This window comes from Pseudochaenichthys georgianus, chromosome 17 (assembly GCF_902827115.2).
Source record: "Pseudochaenichthys georgianus chromosome 17, fPseGeo1.2, whole genome shotgun sequence".
NCBI lineage: Eukaryota > Metazoa > Chordata > Actinopteri > Perciformes > Channichthyidae > Pseudochaenichthys > Pseudochaenichthys georgianus.
The window spans coordinates 18587941-18603651 of NC_047519.1; the positions used below are offsets into that span (position 1 = coordinate 18587941).

Genomic DNA, 15711 nt, shown 5'->3' on the forward strand with positions numbered 1-15711 from the left:
AGCCAGGGATGCTCTGTGTCTGCATTCAGAAAGTCTTTTCATGAGCAGAATGGAGTCGATGCGACATGCGTCCATGTTGGGAGAAGCCAGCAACAGGTCATCGGCGTACTGAAGCAAGGTACTACCTCCTGTAAGGACCAAAGTGTCTAGATCTCTCTTAACCGCTGCTGCGTACACAGTAGGCGACTCGACGTACCCCTGTGGGAGGCGCGTGTATGTGATTTGTTTACCTTTAAAAGTAAATGCAAACAGATACTGGCTGTCTGGATGCAGAGGAACAGAGAAAAATGCTGAACACAAATCAATTACTGTGTAAAATTTTGAATCTGACGGCAAGGATGCAAGAATTGAATTAGTGTCAGGCACTATGGGAGCTGTTGGAATGACAATAGCGTTAATAGCTTGCAAATCTTGGACAAAACGCCACTCATCAGGGCGATTGTGCTTGGGAATTGGCAATATGGGAGTGTTACAAGGACTACTTGTATATCTTAATACGCCTTGATCGAGCAGAGACTGGATAACTCCTTCAATTCCCAAAATGGCTCTATGGGGTAAATTGTACTGTCTGATAGCTGGCAATCTGGCATTGGCTTTAAGTGTGACTCTGTGTGGAGGGGCTGAGCAAACAAACCCCACATGATTCTTGTGTTTAGCCCATAATGTGGCCGGAACCTCAGAAAAATCTGAAGGTGGTCCGTATTGTGTGGATTCGGGTGGCTGTAGATGAAGGAATGTGCTTTGAGGGAGAGAAGGTTGCTCAGAGAGACGCAGCATGTAATGCTCCTCCCCTAGGTTAATCAGATCGTGTGTGTGTGTGTGAGAAGCCTTTGTAGCTCTCAGCAGAGCATGGCAGTGAGCTGCCATGACCCCCACTTCTTCAGGGTCACTTCCTGAAGTGACCCCTATTGCGAGGTGAGGAATCGTGTCTGCAGCATAAAGAGCCTCTTGTTTGGTTGTGAGCCTTAGGGGCAATGCGCACCCCTGGGGTCCAATAAACATAAAGTTTTCACATTCTAATTGATCTGAGCTGTTGCAAAAACCTCTTACTGATAGTGCATAGTCGTCTGATGGGTTAAAAGCAGCTGTGCAGTGACAATTCAATACAGGCCTCATAAGGGACATTAAAGAGGCACACGCCGGGGAAATGCTAGCAATTTTCTGAATTCCTGTTGTTGAAAAAACAGAAATCATGTTGAAATCTGGAAATGACCAACAATAAAGGTTGTCCTGAGATGATTGAATGAATTGGACAGCTTGATAGACTTTGCTGTCAGGAATAGTCAAAAACAATCCGTCTGGAGTGCAATGTATTGTTGCTTGTAATTTACAAAGCAAATCTCTACCCATTAGATTAATAGGACTTCCATCTGAAATAATGAAAGAGTGTTGGACATGTGATCCTTCAATTGAAATATCAGTTTTCTCTGAAACGGGCTCAGACATAGGGATGCCAGAAACTCCCATTGTTGTGACAAAATTATTGGTTGCTTCACACACTTTTTCTTTCGTACGCACAGCTGATAATGTTGCTCCACTGTCAATCAAAATGTCTACCGCTTTACCACTGAAATCAACGGGCATAATCGGATCTTCACGCGGGCTATTGGAAAGGCGAATTGTTGCTGCTTGAATGGGGAAATGCTGTGAATTTGACCCTATTTCTTCTTCATGGCATCTCTATCGTCTATTAAATTGACTTTGCTGACCGTTTTGCCCCTGTTGAGCCTGCCTGACATCTTGACTGGTCAGGGGAGGGGGGGGGCAGTAATGCAGGGTGTTGGCGAGGGGGCTGGGGAAGAGCAGGCAAAGGTTGTGCGTCCTGCTGTGGTTGCCAGCGCCGTCCGCATTGTCCTGCCCAGTGATCTGTTGCGCCACAGACGTGACACGGCATCACCTTTCTGGGATTTCTATTCTGCTGCTGTCTCTTATTTTGATACTGCTGTGTGCGATGTTGTCCCTGAAACAGCTGGGAGTTATCCGCACTCTGATAAGCCTGTGTATTTGGAGGCAACTTTTGCGCAATTCTGGGGGTCAGAAATATCTGATTTTTGTACAACGCGCGTATTACTGCGAGGGTTGATTTTCATGTTTCAGTTTGCCAATCTGGGGTAGCCATCATATACGCCTGAGCTGTTTCAGGGATTAAATTATGCAACAAAGTCTGTATGGCGAACAAATCATTGCCCTCTCTTTTAATGCCCGCATTATGATCCCAGGCTCTCATAAAGCGCTGGAGAAAGTCTGGGACTATTTCTGTTGGGTTCTGTACGCAAGCCGTCACCAGTGAAAAAGTTTTGGCGCATGCTTTGACTGCAATAGCAGCTATCGTTTCGATCCACATATCCCGTGTCTGTGTCGCAGGCCAGTCACCCGCAGGCGTGCAGGCAGGGAATTTGAATTCCTCTTTACACGTCGACCAATCTGCTTTATATGTTAGGATTATCAGCTGTTTAACATCATGAACCAAACAGTTATAAACTGAGCAGACATTAGTCAACCACGACAGATACTCATCTGGGCTTTTAGTCGGACTTGGAGCGTGATTAGTGACATCCATGACCTCAGCGGGTGTCCAAGGCTTATAAACTGGAACATCTCCTATCAGTATTTTCGGTGCTGTCATAGCTCCAGTAGAATTATTATCCTGAGATGTTTGCAGTCTTGTGATAATTCTATGAGGGACATAGTTCTTAAAACTGGTGCCGTACGGCGTGTTTGGAGTGTGTAACATTTTCGTTGCGGAGCCAGAGGCCGGCGTGTGTAATGGGCTGCTCTCTGGCGTTTCCTCTTCACTGTCCGCTGCACTGTGTTCCTGCTGCTCCCTTTCTCTATACTGTCCTTCCTGATATGTCAAACGATTTTTATTCATGATAGCTGCAGCTAACATTAATAAATCCTCCTCGGAGTTTCTTGCCCGGAATTTGAGAGTCCTATCGCGGGAATCATTTGTGTGCAGAGAGACACAGCCTGCTTCCCCTCCAGCAGCCCCGTGTCCGTTAAAATGGAAATTAATTGAGCTGTGCTGGGAGATTTGCCTTGTCTTTTCAGCCAATCGTACATGACTGATTTCGCAATGGCTGTGACGTCTTTTCCGTGTCTTTGTTTAATTCTGGACATGTTTTCTGATTTAACATCAAAAGCAGCCTCTAGGCTAAGCAAATGACAAGTAGCTGCGCATTTAGAAACTCGATCAATCAAAGCTTTGAGTTCAATGGAGCCTCGCTCGGTGCCAACTGACTTTTCATTTTTTCGCTCATCATAACCTCTTTTTTCTGCAATAGTCATCCAAGCTTTAACGCAGTCCTTCATGTACGTTGCATCCCAGGAGCAATTCGCCTCCTGTTCAATTAATTTGAACGCTTGCCACAGTACCATCATGTCAAAAGTGCCCGTTAACGGCCAATCAAACAGAATCTGTCCTTTTTGACTATTCTGTTGTGAGTGCTCACAAAGTAACGATGTGAACGGCATAACTTTAGTCCAATCCAAGCTTCTTCCGACAATTCCTGACGGCATATTAGGGGAAAACATGTGCGTGTAGTGGCTGTCTGTAATAGGATTCTTTGTAAGTGTCTTGGTGCGTGAAATATTGTCCCGCTTACCAACGGACCCGTTTGCGGAGACAGTATTACCCATGTTTAACGGTTAGTACAATAAAACAAACACTGCAATTAGACAAACAAACATAAAAACTCTCAACAACTCAGCCTGACAAAAACTCTTCCAGCCTATTTTAATCCTAATTAGGGAGACTTTCAGAGGGGTTATTAATTATGAGAGCCTTCTGTACTCATAATTCTCGTGTATCAGCAAACACAGCCAAATTCAGCAATTCATACAACATTCTCAAACCACACATTGGCCACTTTCTTTAGTTCAAAAGTGGCAATAATCGCGGATAATGCTGTATGCTCCTTTTTTCTACGTGCAGCTCTCCCCAGGGGGCGGAGAATCGGCACCTCAGCAGAAATGCTGTTGATTTAGGCAATTTATCCTCTGAAAACTCCTAAATTCGGCGATTTGTTTAAATACAAATCTCGCGACATTGCTTCTAATTCAGAAAATCCACTTTGCTGGTACATCTCTTAAAAGCTTCTCTGAATATTTGTTGTGTGTAATTGCCTGGTGAGTTAATTCCAAGAAGCACACACAGAGGACATCGATGAAATTCGATATTCCTAGGTTATCATTAGCCCCAAATATTCTCATAGTTTTCACATAGGCCGTGCTTGCTCGTAGACACCTGTCCCAGCAACAAACACGGGGAAATTGTCCAGGACCATGTCCCCTTTGACACCGATTCCCGAGGTTATGATTAGCCTCCAGATGTAAATGAGTAGAGAAACCCAACAAAAATGCAGCAGCTCAGTTCTCTCAGGTAATTTTAATACACCGTTGATCTCAAACGCTGGCGAGTCAATCTCAAAATAGAAATGTACTCACCAGTGTTTCAAAGATCTGAAGGTGCCTGTTCGTGACGCCAATCTGTGAGAGAGATTTTCTTTTCAGCAATGTTGATGGAAGAAATGGAGGCTGGAGTCCGCTTTATATCAAACACTGGGTTTATTGAGAGCCACGGCCGTGAGTGAGCTCAAGACATTCACACAACATGCTTTGAGGAAACCCCAAACTCACTAAAGCATCACACAGAAAACACAGACAATCTACCAGAGGATTCCGGGAGGGGCCTCTGTTTTGCGCGTCTTCTGATCAATAATTACAAAGTCCCCCAACAGGAAAGCGGAACCTTTAACCCTTTAACCTTTAACCCCCTGCTCTAAGTTATGGCAGACCTATGTGAAACACAAAATGCCCTTTGGCACAAACACTAAACAAAATATTTCTCTCACAGTGAGCATCAACTTTAAATCTTTTGTCAACAAATAAAAAACATCTTAATTTCCTTTAGGACAACATTTTGTTTATAACACCACTACATTAACAATAAACATAGGAAAATGATAAATGTCAACATTTAATATTGTGCTTTTACTCTTTATGTAATCAGATCTATTTCACATTGAAAATGTGATAAAGCCACATTGAAAGTTACATATTGCATTTTATGAAAAGTAAAGATTTCGAATCATTGTATGACTTAAGTACACTAGAGAATAAATTAAAGATGTGCAACACCTGTATCAGTAATTACAATGATATAACTTATGTGCAGGGTTGGGAGGGCTACTTGCCAAAAACACAACCAGTAACTTAATGTGAGTATCAAGATATAAAAGTAATATAACCTGATAACTTTTTCTTTTGGATTACCTCAATATCAAATGCAATGCAAATAAACACAGGAGAGAAGAAATATTAATATGATTTTTTTACTTAAATGTATAATATAATACCATAAAGCAGATTCAGGCAGTAGGTGTACAGATTCACAATGAAAGTATTAGCTTACAGAACAGTACCGCTTCCAGAGAAGAGATACCATTTGATCATTTTACAACAAGCACTATATGCTCTTTTTAGGTTTTGAATAAGATTGTAATCCTGAGTTTCCCTATTATTAAAAAAAGTAAAACTAATCCGATTACATCTTTTCCTATGTAACTAAGGATTACACTTTCCTTTTTTTCTATACGATCTTGATTCGTGTTAGATGTAATCCATTACTATCTAAGCCAATACAAGTCATCACTTTTGGAAAATTGTCTCAAGTTATAAATGATGCCTTCAATCTCTTTCACGTGGAGAAGACATCACATTGGCCGAGGCGTTGCAACTTCCCTCAAGCGTCCTACATGAAAGAAAGATCACATGTTAGAAATGTGTGCACAAACTATTCAGTATGACCCGTCTTAGTTTAAAGCCTGCAGCATCTGATATTTAAGAAGTGTGTTACATTTGAAATGGTGGTAGACAAAGGACTGTTAAGGGTTTTATTACTCTGTGGGGGAGGTGGAGCAAGACCCCACTGTCGTCTCTGGAATGTGGGGGGGATGTGTGTATGTGTGGAGGCTGCAGACATAGGAGACAGTGAAATGTCAGAGGTGTTTGTTTGAGATGACCGGAAAAGATGACCAGTTAAACTCCACCCTTCCTGTTTCTGTTGGGATGAAAGCCTATTCAGCCTTTTGCTCTCTCTCTCTTCTCGCGCCGCTCGGACTGGAAGGTCGTGGCGGCCTGTGGGCAGGGGCCAGGAGTGGGCCTACTCCTGACATTATACATATGATATGATATGGTTTTGTATGGTAATGTATTGATTGTATTGCATTGTTATATTACCATTAAATAGATTATTGTTAAACGGTTAATTGTATGCTCTGGACTCCTTCCTGTATTATAACCAGCTTGTTTAGGGACGCGCGGAGATTTGAAAAAGCGGACTAGTTGTCCATTCAAATCTCCATCAAGCCCAAGTGTAACAGTGAACATAGGCGGAGTCTGTCTGTTTTCCAATTTGTTTTGTTTGTTGGCTGCTGCTACCCAAACCAACATCCTCCTCACAAGCATTGACTGTTGAAATGTCATTACGCTCCACATGTGGAACAACAAAGGCCTCTTCAGGTGTGCCTTGTATCATAATGATATTGCTCTGATCGGCAGCAAGACTGTTTTCACCACTACCATGGTCGACATCTGCAACCTCCTCATTGCTGTTAACAGTCGAGTTAGGAGTGTCACTTACCTCGTCATTGTTACTCACCTGCTTTTCCTTCTAGGCTGTTGTTCTTTGGCATTGGTGAAATAGAAAATGGTGGGCACTGCAGTGTTTTTCAGGCATCTCCTTCCCTAATAAAAATAATAAACAAAAACACATAAAATAACTTTTTGAGGTCTGTAGATATTCAACTTTCTTTTGAATAATGTTGTTTTAAATGTAAGAGTGCATTATAAAAGACAATAGAGGGCCAACATGTTAACTATGCAGTTAATCTATTCAACAATTACGTGTTTCCAAGATTCAGATTCAAAGGATTTATGTCATAGCACATAGGCTACAGTGTAGGAATGGCAATGCAAATCATCTGTCCCGAGCTCCTCCAACAATGCAACATAGTTATATAAGACATAAAACAATAAAAGAAATTCAAAATTAAATTAAGAATAATAAATTAGTGCAGGCAGAAATCTATATACACGTAAATATAATAAGACATATGCAAGAACAGAATGTAAAGATAAATATTGTATAGTAAAATTAAATTAAATCATTTTTTTTTACAGTGATAGCTGTTAAGATAAATAAGTTATAAGATGACAACAGATGAATGAATGTTACTATTAAAATAATGTAAAAAAAGGTAATATAATTCATCTGTTTTTAACATGTATGTGGGGGGAAATGGCAATTCTCTATCTATGATAAAGAGTCTTTGCATAAATTGAAGAGAAATGTGATGGCTTTACTTAACTGGCAAAATCTTAATTTGGCCTTTAATCAAAAGAACATTATTCATCACTGATGTGCAAGCTGTGCCATAACAATTATTTAGCATTGTATGATGTATAACATGTATTTAATTAGTAACAACAATTTACACTCACAAATGGAACCAAGTTATTTAAAAAAAAAAAGGATATGTACCCCTGAGTCCGTGCTGAAGGGATGACTCTCAAAGTGTTCACTGCACAGGTGAGAAGAAACGTTGGGGGTCCATTTATTCCTCCGGATGTTCAGCACCCACTGGTCCAGCCCAGAGCCATTTAATAGAAGAGTTACGACATCTCCGTTCACTCCAATGGACCACTTTTTTACAGCAATGGCGGATCGTGGAGCCTCTCAATCGTTCCCCGGAAGTTAGCGCCAAGGCTGGCAGAGCTGTGGAGTTGCAGCATAATAGACCGTTCGTGACGGACTTTTAAAGGTAAGAAGAAGTTTAAAGATTTATATTGCGGATATTATCAGTACATCTGATTCAAATAAACATGTGTATTAAAGGATGTCAGTGGATTATCCCTAAATTAGTAGATTTAGGGAACGTTTACAGATAACAGATTAAGCTAGCAAGTTAGCAACACACGTTGAACAGCCTTTTAATTGTAAATTCCGTTCTCTTAATGTCATTTCGTCCAACATGTTGAATTAGAGAAGAGGGGCTTCTAAACGGGATTGTATGCGGGGGTGGAGGGAGTTAAATATTAGCTACATATAACTGTGGTGCGTGTAAGAGTGAGTGTTTTTAGCAGAGCCATATTGTGTCCTTGTGATTCTGTTGATTATTACCTGTCTGTATAATGTTGCAGCTCAGCTGATTCTGGATTGATGGCAAAGGGAGAGGGACTTAAGTGAGAGTGAAGTTTAATACTACTGTTTTATATAAGTAAACACAGTTTTATATAAGTAAACACCTTATCTCCCCAAGGCAATTTCCCATCCAATAGGTGTGCTGTGTGTGTATAACCCTTTCTCCTGTCTGTTACTCCCTCTTTCAGCACAACAACCAGAGCGGGATTCAATGGAGCCTGAATACCTGCACTGAGACCCTCACCCTGCACCCTGAGTCTCAACTCTCAGTGTTTTTCAAGCCTTTCCCTGTTTTTTTGTATTAAACAAAACATTAAGCTTTCCCAATGGTGTGGTTTTCGTTTGGGGAAAAGTGCAAATGCAGTGTTTGTATATAATTACATCACGTATTTTGTTGCTGTTGGTCGTGAAATTGCTCCTGCTGACTTGAGCCAGCCATTTCTTCCTCCGCTCTGTGTCAGTGGGGAAGCCGTACATTCGTACTCCTTTCTCTGAGCGATTTGAGCATCCCCAGGCAGCACAGTGAACCATGGTGGCTACTAGGAGGCAGCACAGCAAACCAGGACAACACGGAGGAAAAGGCACAGACAAACTGCATGATATGCTATTCAATGTTTATTGAATTCCATGTATTTGCAATGGATGTTCCTAAAACAACACATTTAACATCATCATCATCATATGCTGCTAGTCCTGCTGCTGCTGCTGCTAGTCCTTTGATAGTCACCTGTCGGTCTCCTGTCCTTTCTGAAAGCCATAAAGATGACATTAGTCATTTAGATAACTTGTGTCCTCAATTACCAGGGGATTACTGAAACTACCATGAATTTAAGAAAATGGTAGAAATGAATCTAATCTGAATTTTAAAGCATTACTTTAGATCCCCTCCCTCGACTAAATGTATCAATAAACATTAGAAAGTGATGCTCCTGACTACCATACAAGTTTAAGAAGATAATATTGGTTTGAAAGAATTCAAAGCTATAAATAAACAGAACAGGCTCTTTAACCAAGGCACTGTTAGCCTAACATGTAAACTAGTTGTTCACACTAATCCTAATATTATCACTTAATATTAGCAAATTCGATTTTATTTTTTAAAACATATTGATGTGAATACATACACATATCGATTTGTTGTATAAATATTGCAAATCAAAACCTTTATTCACTAATAATTACCAAAAATCGTAGTTCTATCTCCTGTTATCAATGCATTCACATTGCCCGCCATGAACTTCCGGGGAACGATCCTCGTCTACATGAACCACGTGACGATAACCGTTTTTGGACTTCCGCTGTCGTAACTCTTCTATCTATATGGCGCTGGTCCAGCCCAAAGCCATATAATAGAAGAGTTACGACAACGGAAGTCCAAAAACGGTTGTAGTTAGTGCATAAATTATTGCAACAAATGTGTTAATTTTCTTCATTATTTGTCGATTTTTTTTTTGGTGGACGAATGCTCCGGGCCAGTGGTTACAATGGTGGGGCCAGTGACAATACAATTGTACCCTTACTGTCTACCCCTGACTGACTTATGTGGTTTATGGCTGAACTTAACGTATACGTTTAAGAAACACTATTGCTATTCAGCCGTTTGTAAAACGACTGGTGTTGACGTTAGTGCTACACTTTTCAGTCATGTTGATTGACCAGCGTAATTTAACCAAACAGCCTTTGTGCCCTGTCATGTGGCCTTTGTGCCCTTAAAAAAAATGTGAACGGGAAGGCCAAATGGCCTTGCCCCTAAAATGACGAAATTCCAAGCCTGGCCCCTGCACCACGATTCACCGCGGGACCTGTATCTACAAAGCCCATAGCTCATGATCACAGCTGTAGGAGCCAATTAACTGTGGGTATAAAGGTAGGAACCTATGTGTGTTGGGGAGAGGTTCCGCCGGAAGGCCCATACAGTTTTTGAACACACACACAAGGAGCACACACGGAACACACACACAAGGAGCACACACACGGAGAACACACACGGAGAACACACACGGAGAACACACACACAAACACGGGATTACAAGCAAAGCAAAGGTATTGTGTAAACAGTAATATCGTGTGGTGAATATGGACAGAAGCAAGTAAATGGAAACCAGTAAAATGGAAATAAATGGACTGTTTCAAACTGGAAACTTTCTTTCTGACCTTTATTCGGCAGAAAACTTGTGTGCGTCAATTACACACACCAAGCGGATCCTCAGAGGCTTAAAGCGTTGGCTTAGCCTCTACAACAGCTATAGTGTGAAAGGTGACACAGGTATAATAAGTATGAACTCTTAGTAACAAAAGTAATATTTCTTATTTTTAAGTGGTATAATATTTTAAATGTTCGAAAATGTACAGTGCCATGTCTTCTACTTACATTAGTCTCAAAGATTGAGGGAAGAAGGGAAGGGATCACTGCCCTCCACCTGCCAGCACCCAGCCAGAGGCAGTAGGGCCTGGCTCATTTCGTGGCATCTGCAGGCAGTGGCAAGTCCTTCCGGCATATGCCACAGAGGCCGCTACTCTGTGGTAGCTGTGGCAAGTACTTCCGGCATATGCCACAGGTGCCACAACTTGCCGAGGCATCTGCCGCTGCTCAACGGGAGTTGCCACAAGATGCCAGAGTAAGAGAACGTTTACGGTAGCTGCCACTCACCTTCCGTGGCAAATGCTGCTATTTAAACCCATATTTATCGTGTAAAATGTCAAATCAAAGTGAATGGCCTGCTGCTGCTGAAGGCATGGGGCAAATATAAGTCCTTTGCCTAATGGAAATATATCAAGGACCTCCTTCATACTCCTTCATACTAACCTTAGCATCTCACTAGCAGTGGCATCTGCAATCAGTTACAGCTGCCCTAAGTCTGTAGCCAAGTCTAATAACACCAGTGTACAAGTTGCTGTGTTCATACAGATATTTACTTGTTAATTATTTGTCTTTACTAGTCATATACCTGGTTTATCATAGCAAGCAGTGGAAACTCCCCTCAAGAAGCGACAATTGCCAAGGGCGTTGCAACCCTCACTCGCCAATATTTCATCATATATATAGCACGTTTGTTTATTTTAGCAAACCATGCTTCAAGTAAAATTGAATAGAAATGATGAAAATCTTTTTTTTAAATAGAGATCGCACATCAGTCCTGTGTACAGATCAGTTTGATAAAGTCATGCCTAAACCGCGACATTTTACACGATAAATACGGGTTTAAATAGCTGCATTTTCCACGGAAGGTGAGTGGCAGCTACAGTAAACCTTCTCTTACTCTGGCATCTTGTGGCAACTCCCGTTGAGCAGCGGCAGATGCCTCGGCAAGTTGTGGCATCTGTGGCATATGCCGGAAGGACTTGCCACAGCTACCACAGAGTAGCGGCCTCTGTGGCATATGCCGGAAGGACTTGCCACTGCCTGCAGATGCCACGAAATGCGCTTGCTGTCTCTCGCCAGAGGAGCGCAAACAACAAAAACAAGCAAGGTGTCCTGTCATGTATCTGGAAGTTTGGGTTGGCAAAATGGAGTAAGAGAGGGACTTGAAAAACCTTGGTGGCTCTCTACTCATGTTCTTACAGTTGTCTTGGTTACAGCTCTCAAGTTTTTTTTTGTTGCCATTTCCACATCTTTAGAAAATATGAAATAAAAAATTGAAGTGAAATCAACCTCTTCTCTGGAGAACAAACTTTGATTTCTCTGTCTTGTGAGTTTGCAGTCTTGCTCCTCCACCTGTAACATCACTGTCCCTCCACCTGCCATACAGTAGGTTACTAACAAGATTACTTATATAATACAGTGATAGAACACATGTTTAGTAGGCTTACTTATATAAAACAGTAGTATTAAACTTACCTTGTGTTTTCACTCTCACTTAAGTCCCTCTCCCTTTGCCATCAATCCAAAATCAGCTGAGCTGCAACATTATACAGACAGGTAATAATCAACATAATCACAAGGACACAATATGGCTCTGCTAAAAACACTCACTCTCACACGCACCAAAGTTATATTTATCTAATATTTAACTCCCTCCACCCCCGCATACAATCCCGTTTAGAAGCCACTCTTCTCTAATTCAACAACGTTGAACGAAATGACATTAAGAGAACGGAATTTACAATTAAAAGGCTGTTCAACGTGTGTTGCTAACTTGCTTCGGTATGCTAGCTTAATCTGTTATCTGTAAACGTTCCCTAAATCTACTAATTTAGGGATAATCCACTGACATCCTTTAATACACATGTTAATTTGAATCAGATGTACTGATAATATCCGCAATATAAATCTTTAAACTTCTTCTTACCTTTAAAAGTCCGTCACGAACGGTCTATTATGCTGCAACTCCACAGCTCTGCTAGCCTTGGCGCTAACTTCCGGGGAACGATTGAGAGGCTCCACGATCCGCCATTGCTGTAAAAAAGTGGTCCATTGGAGTGAACGGAGATGTCGTAACTCTCAGTCTATATGGCGCTGGGTCAGTCACAGTCACAGTCAGGTCGAACCGGATGACTGCGGGGCTAACTGTTCGCTAACGGTTCGTGTCGCTACCAGTCCGCTGACATGGCGCGTCAATCAACGGTAAGTATTGCCCATTACTTGCCCAGTATTACTTTGAATATTATTATTGTGATTGAGGATTAAATCCGCTTTGAAGACCACCGTTTTATATCGTGCAGTTTAGCGGCGAAATAAACAAGTAGTGGTTGTAGTCTACAGCAGTAATTCATATAGTATAGCCTACTGCTTTGGCACTAACGGTTGATAACCGTTTATGAAAATAAAACCAATTGAACTGTACTGAAATAATGACAAGTTTTATAATTGTCTTGGGCTCCTGCTGTGTTTTTAAAGCCTTAGTAAATTATCCATGCTATTTTCTATTTAGCTAACGTCGAAGTAGTGTATGTGAAATCAACCTCACAATAAAATGTGTGTATATTACAATTATTAATGTCATATTTCAAGATGATTACTTAGATATTACAATATGGTTGGTTGAGCTGGAGTTCATTATTGAGCTTACAAGTTAACGTCACAGTCATCTGAAGAACGAACCCAAACCTTGTTGTTTTTATTAATTGTATTACAAATTGATATCAAATAAACAGTAAGCATTGGTAACACAATTTCCAAAGTTACAGTAAAATAAAAAGGACCCCGACTCGGACAATACACAATCCAACATGTTCAACAGAAAAGAATCAGTTATATTGTTTGTACACATGGTACTTTACATATATATATATATATATATATATATATCTGTTTGTTTAAAGTGTCCAGGTGATGCAGACAGGCTGGACCAGAGAGTGAGAGACAGAACTGGACTCCTCACAGCAGTGAACTTCAGCACAGGTACTAAGACTCTTTTTTCATACTGTACAAAGAATCAAGAAAGATATTGGTTTAAATGAATGAAGTATTGACTTGAATACACTGATATACATTCCATTAAACAATACTAAATACTAGATCACCTACACATCAGTAAAGTTGAGCGTTTTTTCCATGCAAAAAGTCACATTTAGATGTTAACAAGCAATATGACTTTCTCAGCTTTCTAATTTAATGTATTGAAGGCAAAGATATTTAACACATAGTGAGAACTGCTACTATTTATCTCTCAATATTGTCTGTAAAAAAACGTGGTAAAAGTTATTCTTTCAGTGAGACAACAGAGCAAGCTTCTACAGTTGCACTACGTTTTGATAACAGTTAAATATTATTTTGATAATAACATATGTTGATGAATTTCATACTGTTCATTCATAATCTGATTACAATTAAAAAATAATTATATCAACAGCCCCATAACACACAAACACACCTCTTTCATAAATAACACACTTGTTCTGCAATAATATGTTTTATGTTTCCTGTAATTTTTGTTAGGAAAGGACATGCCCGAAAGACACGACATCTTCTCCTTCTCTGAGGGTCAAGAAGAACATCCAAGAGGAACATTAAAAGCTGATGTTATGAGATTTTAAGACCAGTACAGGACATTCACTAAGAAACTACTTTTATTGTGAAAACAAAGATCTGCACACCGAATATTTTTGTAGTCTATCAGGACCATCATTTGTTTGTGACACTGCCTGCACCTCAGAGAAGGGGTGGTTATAGTCAGGCTCAGAGCCATAGAGAGGTACAAAAATAAAGAGGGGCTTCAAAATCCGGCAGCTCTAGCAACTGCACTGCCGGATTTTGAAGCCACTCTTTAGTTTTTGACCTGCTGGGCCCAGAGTGAAATGCTTTTGTGAGCATAAACTAGAGGGGAACAGCCAACACCAGTGTGATTTTGGTGACATTGTGACTATCCTGGAGAAAGATAAAGGGGGGGGTTCGAAATCCGGCAGCTCCAACACCTGATCTGAACATGTTATGTATAGAACAGTGCAGATCTTCCCTATTGACACCAGGATTAACCTAGTCTAAAATAAGAATCATTAATAGTGTGATAGAAAATGAAATGTAATGTAATAGAGGCACAGATACAAGATCAATAATACACTTTATTTTAGGGCACCTTTCAAAGCATTCAATGTCACCTTAAAATACAATTAAAAAAAAAAATAGGAGTGGCATTACAATACAAACATGTGTTGAGTAGGGATATATAAAAATGATATTCAAAGGAGCAATTGAAGTGAGTGAAGCCAGTTGAACACATTATCTTTTAGGCTTGATTGAAAATAACACATGTGTCTGACATGATCAGGTGATATCATTACTGTTATATCATTGCTTACTATTCGTGGTTATCAGACACTTAAACAACAGAGAAGGTTTTAAGAAATAGGACTATTGACAAATCACATATTATCCTGTCATTGTTTGTCTGTTCTGTAGGAAGGAGGAATATAACAGAGTGGGACTATACACTCAAAAACGTAAATTTATTCCAATACGAAGATTGTGACAGATCTGAAAAACGTGTCCTTAAAACGAGCCTCCTCGCAATTGTATGCACATTATTTATTCAGCCGTTTGCTGTTTAATCTGATATATATCATTCAAAAGAGAGAAAAAAGCTTTGGTAAGGGTGAAAATACGGCGAACGCCCAATACAGGCGATTACGTCACCTCTGTGCGTCCCCGCGAACAGGGCTTCAATCCACGGCAAGGCTTCAACCTGTCCTACGGCATAACACCGGCTCCCGTCGTTCACTATAGGAAACGCCCCTATAGGAAACGCCCCTATAGGATCCGCCTCCTTGCTGCGGTCTGCAGCCAGACTCTATTGCACGCTTCAGCAAAAATGCATTTCCTCCGTTTTCACCACACCTCAAGCAAATGAGTGAAGTTGCTATTTGTCATCAATTAAATGTACCGCTAAACGGAGGTAGTGATGATTCTTACCGGTGGTCTCCAGTAGGTGCAATGCATGTATCTTGTACCAGTTCCTAGACTTTCTTTGCCTTTTCTACTGCCATGCAATTCATGGCAACAAAATCTGTGCTGGGATTACGTGAGAAAGCTGGGAACAAACTTGGTAATGCTTATAATATTTCATCATCAT

The 15711-nt window shown here is 40.6% G+C and overlaps 1 long non-coding RNA gene across 2 annotated transcripts; it reads left to right on the plus strand.

The window, feature by feature from the left end:
* The first annotated feature begins 12688 nt into the window (after positions 1-12688).
* On the plus strand, positions 12689-14179 carry LOC139435641 (uncharacterized). Of its 2 annotated transcripts, none has more exons than XR_011644859.1 (3): positions 12689-12767; positions 13466-13544; positions 14082-14179. It is a non-coding gene; the product is annotated as an uncharacterized lncRNA (long non-coding RNA). The 2 variants fall into 2 exon arrangements; XR_011644858.1 differs by having other exon boundaries at positions 12690-12767; positions 13473-13544.
* The last annotated feature ends 1532 nt before the right edge of the window (positions 14180-15711 follow it).